Here is a 14,187-nt window from a genome sequence, read left to right on the forward strand (position 1 = left end):
GACATCAGCTGCAGTGCTAAAGGAGGGGAGAAGGAAGTATAAGAAGTGTGAATGACCACAAAATCAGGTGTCAACAAAGACACATACACTCTCACAATTGCCTGGAGCATAATTAGAACTCCTACCTAACTAGTTTGCTACACTATAGTATGGCGCAGTTATTACAAGTGCCATGGAGCTTCTAGAGCTGAAATTTGTCCAAAGGGTTATTTCAAGATGACTGACATCAGCAGGCATGCTAAAGTAGGGAAATGGTAGGTGTAGTGAGTGTGAATGGCCTCAAAATCATTCATCTTCACACACACATACACACGCACACACACACACACACATTCACAGTTGCCAGGACTAGGATTAGAACTTCTATCTAACTAGTCTGCTATACTACAGTCTTACATAGTTATCATAAGTGCCACAGAGCTTATATGTTAAAGAGCTGTCAAAAAGTATCTTTGAAGGTGAGTGACATCAGCTGCAGTGCTCAAGGAGGGGTGAGGAAAGTGTGAATGACCACAAAATCAGGTGTCAACATAGGCACCCACACATTATCACAGTTGCCTGGACCAGGATTAGAACCCCTACCTAACTAGCTTGTTACACTACAGTATTTCACAGTTATCAGGAGCACCACGGAGCTTATAGGGTGGAGATTTGGCCAAAGGGTTATTCCAAGGTGACTGACATCAGCAGGCATGCTAAAGTAGGCCAGTGGCAGGTGTAGTGAGTGTGAATGGCCTCAACATCATTCATCCCCACACAAATACACACATTATCACAGTTTCCAGGACCAGGATTAGAACTCCTACCTTGCTACACTACAGTATTACGCAGTTATCACAAATGCCACGGAGCTTATAGGACTGAGACTTGGCCGATGGTTTATTTCAAGATGACTGACATCAGCAGGAGTGCTAACATGGGCAATGGGAAGTACAGTGTGTGTGAATGGGCCATAAATCATTGTGGAGAAATACCTCAGCACCATAACTCCCAACCTCTTAGTGCAAGGGAACGGAATGTGTATTGCAGTTATAAATATAGAATGTTGCTACAGTGACTGGGGTTGTGTCAACATACATGTTGTGAAGGAAGGCTCTTCTGAAACTGGCATGTACGCCATCAGTTACTGACAGACATCATAAAATCATCATCATGAAGTACCACACAAATCACAGTAATAATCCTGTGGAATACAGAAGAGATATGAGCCATAAACATGGACAGTCTAAAACAATCTGGTCAGTCAGGAGGTATACACAGAACTCCTTAGTGCAAGAAATGTGGAAAAAGCCTGACAAAGGGGATATTTAAAGCAATGAAAATGGGGATATAGCAGAAATACTGGACTAGATAAGCTCACACAGTTGATGCATTCACACCCTCCTGTATGTTCTAACACATATTAACTGAGGAGTAGAGGTCCTAAGCCACATACTTCCTACTAGTTAGTGACATACATCTCCACAGCAGCCAACTGCTTTGTCAGAAATGCACAACATGTATGGTAGCCCAATTTACCTGTGGGGGAATGCACATGTAATTGCAAATATAGCAGGCACTACAGGCATGTAACAGCACAGAGTAAAAGACACCAGTGTGAAAGTGCATACCCACAACCAATCTCAACACAGTCACAGTCACATAATGGTAAGCCTAAGTAATAATACAGTATATGGACTGTGTGAACAACAGTCATCATCATGTTTGCCACTCACACACTAAACCTACATATTCTGGCCCAAATAACGGTGTAGTCTGATGCCTGACTGTGGTATGGGACATGTCTCAGTCTGGCCCTACAAACATATAGGCTGATAGGGTATCAGAAACTGGAGCAGCATGCAATGTTGGATAGAACAGGACCAAGAACACTGACATCTACCCCAGTCTGTACACAGGCCAAATAACGTAATCACAAAACATGGCTACATAATACAGACACTCTGTCGGCAATCACCATAAGTACACAGACCTCATTACTGTACAGACTACAACAAAATGTCCAGGTTTTGTCCTCAAATATTAGGCATCTTACAAATTATATGTCTGGTAGTCTGATTTATCACTTGCATGATATCAGGAATTATGTCAGTAAATAATGGTATACTGTACATATCCACCTCTTACTGCATGACATATGAACAAAGGGTGACAGACTTGGGGGGCAGAGGCACAAACACAGGCCCAATATTGACATATTACAGTTATAAACTGAGAACATTGCTGGTGCAACTTAGTTTGTTTTGAAATATATCTTCTGAGGGATATGAAGTCAGTAACATACATGGATGTTACCATTTACTGAATACAATCAGCAGAGTATGCTACTGCATTTATAAAGACAGAAAATATGTGAGTAACACACCAAATCTAAGACTCCAAACTCTGGCCAGTCTACAGATTGCCCTACAGGTGAGAGTTGTCTCAACCACATAACACTGTCATGCCAGACTTTAAATAATGCAGAACAGCCATTTCCACACAAACCCTGTTAAACTTACTGTTACTTCAAATGTAGAAGAGCAATACTTACATTCTGTCCTCATGTCTAGAACATCCTCCTCCAGTTTGTTGGCCTATCTCCACAGTGTTTTTTGTAAGAGGTGTTTCTATCTACCCTCTGTGATGCTGTTTGTCACACACCCAAATGAAGTACTGCTCACAGTGAAAGAGAAGAGCCAACACTCACTTGCAGTGCTTACTTATAGGAGTGTGTTTTCATGCAACTGGCTATAGGAATGACACCACAGTTGTTCCACATGCAATTAGCGGGTGGAGGACTCCAATTTGTGCACAAGCCATCAGCTGATCATGAGCATTACCTACCAATGTCAAGCTCCTGCCTATGCAAGACAAATGCATTTTTCCACATCTACCAGAGGGGGCAGAGGAAAGAAAAATGGATGATATAAAGACACAAGCATGTTTGTGTATGATCTGTGGGTGGAGAGAGATCTTTGGGTATTATAATGGTTGCCAGTATATACATTTATGGCTGTGGATTTTCCACAACAACCTCTATGGTGTCTGACAACCATTGGGCTTATAATGTGACATTGGGACATATGGGTCCTCAATATGAAAATGTAGCAAAACCCACCCTGCAATAGATCCTTTTATTACACACTCACACCGACACAGTATACTGCTACCACACACACACACACACACACACACACACACACACACACACACACACACACACACACACTTGTCAGTACTGTGTTTCAAACCTCTATCTAGCTATGTATTAGTACTACAGTGTTACACAGTTATTGCAGGTGCCACTGAGCTTATGTGTTAGTGAACTGTCCAAAGGTATCTTTGAAGGTGAGTGACATCAGCTGCAGTGCTAAAGGAGTGGAGAGGGAAGTGTAAATGACCACAAAATCAGGAGTCAAAAAAGACACAGGCATTATCACAGTTGCCAGAATCAGGACTAGAACTCCTACCTAACTAGTTTGATGTATTATGGTATTACACAGTTATCACAAGTGCCACAGAGCTTATATAGTAAAGAGCTGTCCAAATATTTCTTTGAAGGTGAGTGACATCAGCTGCAGTGCTAAAGGAGGGGAGAAGGAAGTATAAGAAGTGTGAATGACCACAAAATCAGGTGTCAACAAAGACACATACACTCACAATTGCCTGGAGCATAATTAGAACTCCTACCTAACTAGTTTGTTACACTATAGTATGGCGAGTTATTACAAGTGCCATGGAGCTTCTAGAGCTGAAATTTGTCCAAAGGGTTATTTCAAGATGACTGACATCAGCAGGCATGCTAAAGTAGGGAAATGGTAGGTGTAGTGAGTGTGAATGGCCTCAAAATCATTCATCTTCACACACACATACACACGCACACACACACACACACACACACATTCACAGTTGCCAGGACTAGGATTAGAACTTCTATCTAACTAGTCTGCTATACTACAGTCTTACATAGTTATCATAAGTGCCACAGAGCTTATATGTTAAAGAGCTGTCAAAAAGTATCTTTGAAGGTGAGTGACATCAGCTGCAGTGCTCAAGGAGGGGTGAGGAAAGTGTGAATGACCACAAAATCAGGTGTCAACATAGGCACCCACACATTATCACAGTTGCCTGGACCAGGATTAGAACCCCTACCTAACTAGCTTGTTACACTACAGTATTTCACAGTTATCAGGAGCACCACGGAGCTTATAGGGTGGAGATTTGGCCAAAGGGTTATTCCAAGGTGACTGACATCAGCAGGCATGCTAAAGTAGGCCAGTGGCAGGTGTAGTGAGTGTGAATGGCCTCAACATCATTCATCCCCACACAAATACACACATTATCACAGTTTCCAGGACCAGGATTAGAACTCCTACCTTGCTACACTACAGTATTACGCAGTTATCACAAATGCCACGGAGCTTATAGGACTGAGACTTGGCCGATGGTTTATTTCAAGATGACTGACATCAGCAGGAGTGCTAACATGGGCAATGGGAAGTACAGTGTGTGTGAATGGGCCATAAATCATTCCTCTAGAAACGCACACACACACACACACACACACACACACACACACACACACACACACACACACACACACACACACACACACACACACACACACACACACATACACACTCAGTCACACACAACTTTACATTTGACAGGAGTGAGTATACAAATGCTACATGAATACTGATTTGTACTATCGTGTTACACAGTTATCACAAGCACCACAGACATGATAGGACTGAGAGCTACCAAAAGGAATGTGTACAGTGATTGACATCAGCACATCATGTGATATAGGCCAATTGGATGTGTAGTGGGTGGGACAGGCCTCATAATGGAATTCTCTCTGTCACTCTCTGTCTCTCTTCCCCACATCTTTGTGTGTATGTTTGACATATTATAGTGTGTTGGTCTTGGATATGTATGAGTATTCCTATCCAATGTGTGTGTGAAGCATGAATGGTGTACAATTTGGTGTGTGCACAGACATCTGCAAATGACACATATGTATAACCCACTGTGTTGTCAGATATGGGCTTCAATTCTCTAAGTGTAGGAGCATGCCCAGTATGACCTTCTGTATTGAGTGTGTGAATCCATTCCAGGTAGGGTTGTACTCCAGTCCAGGATTTGGGGTTCTACACATACAGCTAGCAACCTGTTTCTGCAGGATATCTGTAGATAGGTTGACAATATGGAGTCACAATGATTGACAGATAGGGAGATACTGTAGCTATTACTGTCTGCGCTGCTTGTGTTACATGGTTGGTGTTAGAGATATTCAGACATATGTACTGTTTTACACTGTGATGTATTATGTTATCAACTACTGACAGATTTAATTATTTGCTCACAGTTATTTACTGGGAAATACAAGATGAATGAAGCTGAGTCCAGTATTGTGGTCCACAGCCTACACATTCTTGCACACACCTGCCATTCTGGAGGGGTAGCTACAGATATTTGCTGATGGGTCTGTGTAAATAGTCCAGCACTTTGGTGCTATGGTGTCTGAGGATCCTCTTTTTGTACATATATTGACTTAACAGAATGGCCATATCCTGCTGTGGCTATACCTCTCAGCTGTACAGATTCACCCAGATTACCCAGAGGCAGGGCTCATATATCTGGTCAGTTCCCCCTTCACATTGTGGTTTACAAGCAGGTTTGTAGCCACCCATTACTGGGTTTGCAGGGAGGGGTAGTATGGGCACACATCAGAGTTTCAGACCACACACTCCATAACGTTCATGCGTCTACACCCCCCACTCTGTTATTCTATCCTCTTCCTAACATTATGCAAGTGATATCTGAGAAGTATCTCTATACTTGACCCTTCATCCCAGCGATATTTATGGATTGGTCCACAGTTCATGCAGTGGGACATGGAAGGGCATACTACTGGGATTTGTCAACATGGCCTTGCATTTGTGTTCTGTTGCCTGTGTTAGGTTGTTAGTTGTGATCTCATGAGATACCATACACTGGCACTACGGGTGAGGCAAAAGCCTTTGACAGAGTACTGTAGGACATTTGGTAGTGATTCAGGCCATCTGTAGCAGGCCACTGCATTCTGTCACTCCTACATTCTCAGGCTGTGACCCAATGGATTCCCCTGGGGTGACAGGGTAAGCATACAAGATGTTAATGGCAATAGTTCCTGTCCATATTGATCCATCGGTCTGAATGCAGGCAGGGTGCTGTGTACAGCTATGGACACACCTGCATAGGACAGCTCCTCAGCATGCTGCATTCTGTGGATATTCTCACACAGAAGTGGGATCATACTGTACTCATTCCCAACAGCAAGGATATGACCTGTTATAAACCTGTGGCTGATGTTGGGATGAGCTGAGTGCATGTCTGATACTGAAGCTACTTGCAGCTGACTCACAGATGTACCTGGGACATCCCCCTTATGTTGCCTTGTGCAGGGACATAAGCAGTTTCTCATTACTTCATAACTGTGCCTTTTGTGGTCTGCCAATGATTGACCAGACTGCATCAGTATTCCATACTACACAGACAACTAATGTGCTGCTAACCTGTGTGTACAATTCCAATGCTGTGTGCAGCTGACTGTTAAATTTTATGCACTCTGTCTAGGGTACTTCCACCTGTGTACTGTGCGTATGTATTGGCCCACAGTCATGGCATGTCCATCTTTCAGACAGTGACAGATATTGACATCTGGACAGTGAGTATGGATGACTGCTGACATGGGTATTGCTGAGAAGCATTGTGGTTGGCTGATAAAAGACGATCTGAAGAATCAATTGTTTGAATTGTGAAAGTGCTCATCTTTTTCATTAAATTTTTTGACTACACTGGATTTGGAATATCGTCTTTTATCAGCCGTGGAACTGCATTTTTCTTGTTTTTTTCCTGTAGCATGGCAAAATGTTGATTTGGGTTTAAAAGCTTATTTCCAACTTTTTTCTTATTTTCGGGCCGATCCCATTTGTGCACCGCTGCCCTACGCTTTAACGGCTGAAATTGGCAAAAAAAAAAATAAAAGTTATTTTTTATAATTTTTCAACTATTTCTTATGCCAATGGCTATATATTTGGCCATTGGCATGCCTACTACATTGAATATATGCTTTCTTTGGAGCTGTCATGCCTTCGTTTTGTAATTTGCAGAAATGTATTTGGTTAGTATGCGAATACATTTCTGCAAGTTACACTATTCCTGCACAGATGCCTGCCTGCTTCCTGGATCACTAATTCACCTCAATTGCATGGTTTTCACCAGCAAATAGGGTGATTAGCATATAGCAGTGGTGTCCATGCAGGAATAGTGTAGGAGCGCTCATGCACGTCCTGGGAGCTTGTTCCTGGATCGCTTGTCGGCCATATTGTGTACAGCAGCTCTTGCACTATTCCTGCACACCGTGCAGAGGTTGCTGAATCCAGGGGTCTGTCTTTACTCTTATTTTCAGTACCTTATCTTATAAACATACTCCTTTACAAGACAATGAGCTATTTGTCCACTGTTGAGTAAAAACATACTCTTAAACATATTTGTACTTTTCCTAAATTATACATCTTAATAAATGTTCAACTGTATTTTAAGTGTCATTATTATCAAATACAAATGCAACAAGGTAAGATAAGCCATTGGATTTCCATGGACGATCTACTTAATCTTTGTTTCAATAAAGCACATTTGCTTTAATAAGATTTAACCTGGAACCCAAAAATAAAGTAAACCACAATTCTAATAATCTTTTTCTCTCCATTTGGTGAAAAGGGAAAACATTCCCTACATATCTTAGATTCCCAAGGACATTAAAATGCAACAGATACACCTTTTTTCATATTGCAATAAGTTCTCTGCTTCTGTAAGAATATCATCACATTGAGAATATAATTATATTTGATTATCAAACTGAATTTGTAAAATTTTAATGGTATCTAATCTGCACGGTTAAACTAAATGTTGTCTGCCTTACAGGGCCTGATAAAAAAGATGTTTACTGTCACACTGTTTGTAAAGCTTTTTAGCTAGTTTCATTGTGTGAAAGGTGTTAACAGGAAATTTTCTCTACTTGTTAAGCACCTCTTTGTTTGTTCTGATTTCCTGCAAAGAAGTGTATCATATAACTGATTTGTTTGCACTTAAAACCATTCTGTAAAGTCTCCTTGCTACTTTATCTATTTAAAAACTTTAATTTTGTGACTCACTGCTGTTCTTCTGCTGTGATAAACATTTCTGTAGTGTTTACTGTCTAAAAGAGTGTAGGCTAGTAGCTGTAGTATTTTCCCAGTCCAGATTTGCTGTCTCTGGGCCTGTTTGTTTTTGCAGTGGTTGTTGTGAGGACATGACCAGGCCATCGTGAATTAGCAGAAGCCTTTTTTTACCTTCATCACAGGATTGTGTTGATTGGCTGCTGGCTGATGGAGGTTGGATGGTCTAGGGCTTGGAGTAAGCACTCATTGGTTCTTTTGAGCTATTTTTTTAAAGTTGTTTAAGGTTGTATCTTCTGGTATTTAACCCCTATCTTTGAGAGGATTTCTGTCTATACACACTGAGCCGAGTGGAGGAGGGGCATGGACTACAACTCTGATCTGAGATATATAACAATAAGTATCCTGTTTTTTTTTTTTTTTGCTTAATTTTACTAGTTATTGCTTCTAGCAATTTATATATAGCACTTTTTATTGCCTGCTGCATACTTTTTACTGTATTTTATTGCTGTTATCTAATCTGCACAGTTAAACTAAAATTCTCTGCCTTACAGGGTCTGATAAATAAGGTTTTTACTGTCACACTGTTTGTAAAGCTTTTTAGCTAGTTTCACTGTGGAAAAGGTATTAACAGGGGGTTCCTATTAGATGATCGAAGACGCATTTGAAAGAATGCGTCTTGGCTGAACTTAAAACAAAGAAAAGGCAAAATAGAGAAGTGGCTTTTAAGCAAATTCTTTCCCAGGGAAAGAATTCTCTTGTCCGCTTTTGTTACTTTGCCATTTTCGGCACTGTAGTGCAATCTCGGAGCTGGTATATTTAAGTAAGGGGGTTTGGGGGGTAAAGCCCCCCACTTTATGTATTCTTTCAATTTTTTTTTCTTTTTTTTTTTGGAACAGCGATTTTTTGCCCTTGAAAAAAAATCACTGTTCTGAGCTTTCGAGATTGTAAACTTTTGATTGCATGGGATCGATTATTCATCATTCACTTTTTTAAGCATTTGATGATATAATATACACCCTTAATGGGAAATTTTCTTTACTTGTTAAGCACCTGTTTGTTTGTTCTGATTTCCTGTCAAGGAGTGTATCATATAACTGATTTGTATGCAGTTAAAAGCATTCCGTAGAGTCTCCTTGCTCCTTTATCTGTTTAAAAACTTTCATTTTGTGGCTCACTGCTGTTCTTCTGCTGTGATAAACATTTCTGTAGTGTTTACTTTTTAAAACAGTGAGTGTAGGATAGTAGCTGTAGTATTGTTCCCCACCCTCCCTCTCTGTTGGTGTCTTGTTGTTATACTTGGTTGCTTTGCAGTTACCCAAACCTACTGTAAATTTGATCTGGGACACTCCTCCCAGTCTAGTGTCATTAGCTCATTCTACCTAATACAGAAAGAACATTTGAGAAGGCCAACCCACTTAGTTTCCTATCCTTGAATTCTCTTCTGCTTCTCCTCTCTCTCTTTCCTTTACTGTAACCAAAAAAATTATGCTTGTTTCCTGCCTTTCCTATAATTAGGCTAGTCCAAATACAGATTTGCTATATCCAGGACTGTTTATAAGCTTCTGAGCCCCCCCAAACCTGTCTGTGCTGGAGGAAAGCCTGCTAGCTTATCAGTGGGAGTGGTAAGCACTAGGTAACCTGTCTACCACACAAGGAGTGGTTCTGGCCCAGAAATTGTAGTTATTGGCCATTAGGGCAATTTTTCCATCTCTCTCAACTTTCTGATTTAAAAGCCTGCATTTGCACTTATTTCCCCCTTTCCTGTAAATAGTCTAGTCCAGACACAGATTTGTTGTATCCAGGACTGCCTGTAAGCTCCTGAGGCCCCCAAGCCTTTCTGTGTTGGAAGGAAGCCTGGTAGCTTATCAGTGGGAGTGGTAAGCACTAGGTAACCTATCTACCACATAAGGAGTGGTTTCTGGTCCAGAAATTGAAGTTATTGGCCGTTTGGCCAATTTTTCCATCTCTCTTAACTTTCTGATTAAAAAGTCTGCATTTGTACTTGTTTCTTTCCTGTAACTAGTCTAGTTCAGATACAGATTCTTAGTTTTAGCACTTGAATTTGCTTATTCGTGCTCAGCACTTGTTCAGAACTTGTTGTAAACACTAAATAAGCTACAAATTACTACAGCACTCAACCTTCCTCATTACCTAAAGGAAAACGTTTTTTTGTACATACTTTCCTCACTTGCTTAGAGAAAAACAACTCTTGTACTCACTTTCCTCACTTGTCTATAGGAAAATAGTTTTTATTCAGGCATGTCCAAGGGTCAGCTCCCAGTGTTCTCTCCTGTCTATCTGATGAATCTGGGCATCTTGGGGAAATGTAGCAATTGCCTCATGTACACATACAACCCGTTCCTCCTACCACCCAACACTACAACCTTTGGGAGATGCACTTATCTAGACAAATGGAGGTAAAGTTCTCTCCAGCCAAGACTGAACTTGACAGTCAAGAGGAGAAGGTAAACACTTGCACCACACCACACTCATCACATAGTCCCACTAAACATACACCACCAAAATCCACACATAGAAATACAAAAACATTCACAGAGGCTCTCAATAATAATCTGCTCAAGCAACAGAAACCTCCAAAGCAGAAATGCAAGCAACCTCCACCCCACCAACACAACCAAAATGACACATAGCCCACAGACTCAGTGTATCACTCAACCACAGACCATAAGGCAAAACAATGTACCCAACACACTAGTCATATGTGACTATATAGTCAGACTCACTGATGTCCCACTCACCAGGCTAAACAAGGAGAAGGTTACTGTCAGCTGCCTGTCAGGTGCCAGGATCCGCCACATAACCAACACACTCAGGTCACTCCACAATGAGTACAAATATGAGTCTGTCATTGTCCATGTTGGTGTGAATGACCTGAGACATACCTCCTTAGACTACATGAAAAGAGACATGTAAGAGTTTGCTGATCTTGTAACCCAGGCAGGTATGATCCTAGCCCTGAGTAGCATCCTGCCATCGCCCAGAATGATACCACATACAAGGACAAAATGATTGATTTCAACAAGTGGCTAAGCTTCTGGTGTCATTCTAAGGGGATCCAGTATCTGTCTGCCTGGGATGACATGATCAACAGACCATGATACGTTGCCAGAGATGGCCTCCACATGTCACCCCTGGGATTCTGGATACTGGCTAAGGCTCTTGCCACCCCTATAGTGCCTTTTTTAGGCAAGGTTCAAATGACAAATTCACCAGTGTAACAAGAAATGGTAAACAAAAACTGAGGGTAATGCTACTCAATGTTAGAAGTCTAAATCTAAAAATGCACTCCCTCGAGGCACTCCTTAAAATGGAGAACATTGATATCTGTGCAGTGACTGAGACCTGGTTCAAGGCTCCAGAGAGCATCCCTACATTACCAGGCTATAACTCATACCACACTTTTCAGCCATCTAACCTGGACCAGAACACCAAAGGCGGAGGTGTGTCCATATTCATTAAGGATATCCACACTTCCAGGCTAGTTGCTCAATGCATCCAAGGTTATTCAAGTGCAACTAATTCTGGGCAAAACTGCAATCCAAATTGTAGCTTGCTACAGATCCCCCACTATGCCCCAGGATTCCCACTCCTCTTTTCTTGATATACTGGAAAATATTAGGGTTCAACCAAACACCCTAATAATGGGCGATTTCAACTACCCCACCATTAACTGGTAAAACTACTCATGTAACGACCCCTTCACTCAACGCTTCCTGGAATTCAAAAATTTCAATGCCCTGGATCAAGTTATCCACACTCCCACCAGGGGCAACAATATCCTAGATCTAGTCATTATCAACATGAGTGACTGGTGTTCCACACCTGTAGTCCTCATTGGTCAGATCTGACCATAAGCTAATCACCCTAGATATCCACATCCCACCCCCACTCCCCATTAAGAAAACCATGGTAAAAATTTTCTCCAAAGCTAACTTCATGCTTCTTAAGACAGAAGTGGCAAACTTCATGACACCCATGCAGATGGACAATACAGTTACGACTGCTGAATCCTACACAAATGCACTCTATAAGCACTTACATGAGTGCATGGATCATGCTATTCCAAACAAAACCAAGATGCTATCCTCAAAAAAAAAGGAAGCCAATCTGGTGGTCCCATGTCATAAACAAACTCTACAACAGAAGGAAGAAACTGCTGCAAAAGAGAGTAAAATTCCATGAGTGGAGGTGTTCCCTGGTCAGCCTCAGTAAGAAGCTGAGATCCCTTATACGATCCTCCAAAGCTAGCTATGAAAACAAAATTGCCACTGATTCTAGAGACAACCACAAAGCATTCTATAGCTATGTCAGGAATCTCAATGGCAACACCCAGATCTTCTCTGAGTCACAGCACAACGGCACGGAAATTACAGAACCAACTGATATTGCCAACATCCTGGCAGATAGGTTCAGTGCTAACTTTACCCCCCTCTCACCCCCTAAAGGGCCCATATCTATACAGGAAGAATGAAAAGTCCCTGTAATTGCAACTATGCAGGTAAGAGCTGCACTCTCTAAAGCCAAAAACATAGCATCCATAGGACTGGACAACATCCCAGGCTACATTTTACACAAACTTCAGAATGAACTGGCTCCCCACTGAAGCACCATGTTCAATCATAGCCTCACATCAGGCTTTGTGCCCACTGAATGGCACACAGCAACAGTTATCCCACTCCACAAAGGGGGAGCCACCACTGATCCCGGAAACTATCACCCTATTAGCCTGATGAGCCTGGTCTGTAAGGCCATGGAACGCATCATCATGGAACTCATAAACAAAGACATTGGTAACCTTCAAACTCTTGACCCCACCAAGTTTGGCTTTGTGAAAGGCAGATCATGCCTCCTGAACTTGATTGACTTCTTTGAGGCAGTCACCAAAGCTGTAGATGAAGGTAAGGTGGTTCACACAGCCTATCTTGACCTCACCAAGGCTTTCAACACCATCCCCCATTCTGGAATTATAGCTAAACTGACTAAACTAGGTATAAATCCCAATGTCACAAGATGAGTTGCCAGCTGGCTCACTGACAGAACCCACACTGTAAAAGTTGCAGACTCCAAATCTGACTTCAAACCAGTGACAAGTGGAGTACCACAGGGTTCAGTCCTGGGACCTCTCTTGTTTGGTATCTACTTCTCTGAAGTACAGGCTAACACAGAAGGTCTTTGGCTAACAAAGTTCATAGATGACTGCAAACTAGGAGCCATAATCAAGTCCCCAAATGATGTGGACATCCTACAGAAGGGCTTCACTGAGACAGATGCCTGGTGTCAGAGCCATGGCCTCAAGCTCAATGCCAAAAAGTGCATTGTCAACTCCCTTGGTTAAAAACTCTATACCCATGAACTACCACATAGGCGGCAGTCTACTTAACACTGAATGTGTGATAAGAGACCTTGGGACCCAGGTGGACAGTAGTCTCTCCTTTGATAATCACATCACCGCAGTAGTCAAGAAATCCTTCTACGTGGCACATCTCATCACAAAAGGGTTTTCATCCAGGAAAAATGAGGTCATTGTTACCCTCCACTTGACACTCATTAGACCCATTATAGAGTACAATGCCCCTTTTGGAATGTACCTCACAAGTCATCTGTAGTAGCTGGAGGCCACAGAAGTACATCACAAAGAGGATTACTGGCCTCAAACAGATACCCTATACTGACCGTCTCAAAAAACTCCAGCTTTACTCCATAGCATATCATCGAGGTGATCTCTGCCTAACATATAAAGCAATGTCAAACCCAGAGCTGTTGGACATGCTACACCTGAAGAAATTCCAATCCCTCAGAGCTACATGCTCTAGGGACCTAAACCTTGCCACCACAATAAACAGGACATGCTGGAGGGATAGATTCCTGTCCCAGTGACTTCCCATACTCTGGAACAAGTTACCCATCTATGTCAAGCAAAGTTCCTCATTAGCACTCTTTAAGAAAAATTTTGATGAGTGGATGGGAAATAGGAAAT

The sequence above is a fragment of the Protopterus annectens genome, chromosome 1.part0 (assembly GCF_019279795.1).
Source record: "Protopterus annectens isolate FY-2018-M chromosome 1.part0, PAN1.0, whole genome shotgun sequence".
In the NCBI taxonomy this organism is placed as follows: domain Eukaryota; kingdom Metazoa; phylum Chordata; order Ceratodontiformes; family Protopteridae; genus Protopterus; species Protopterus annectens.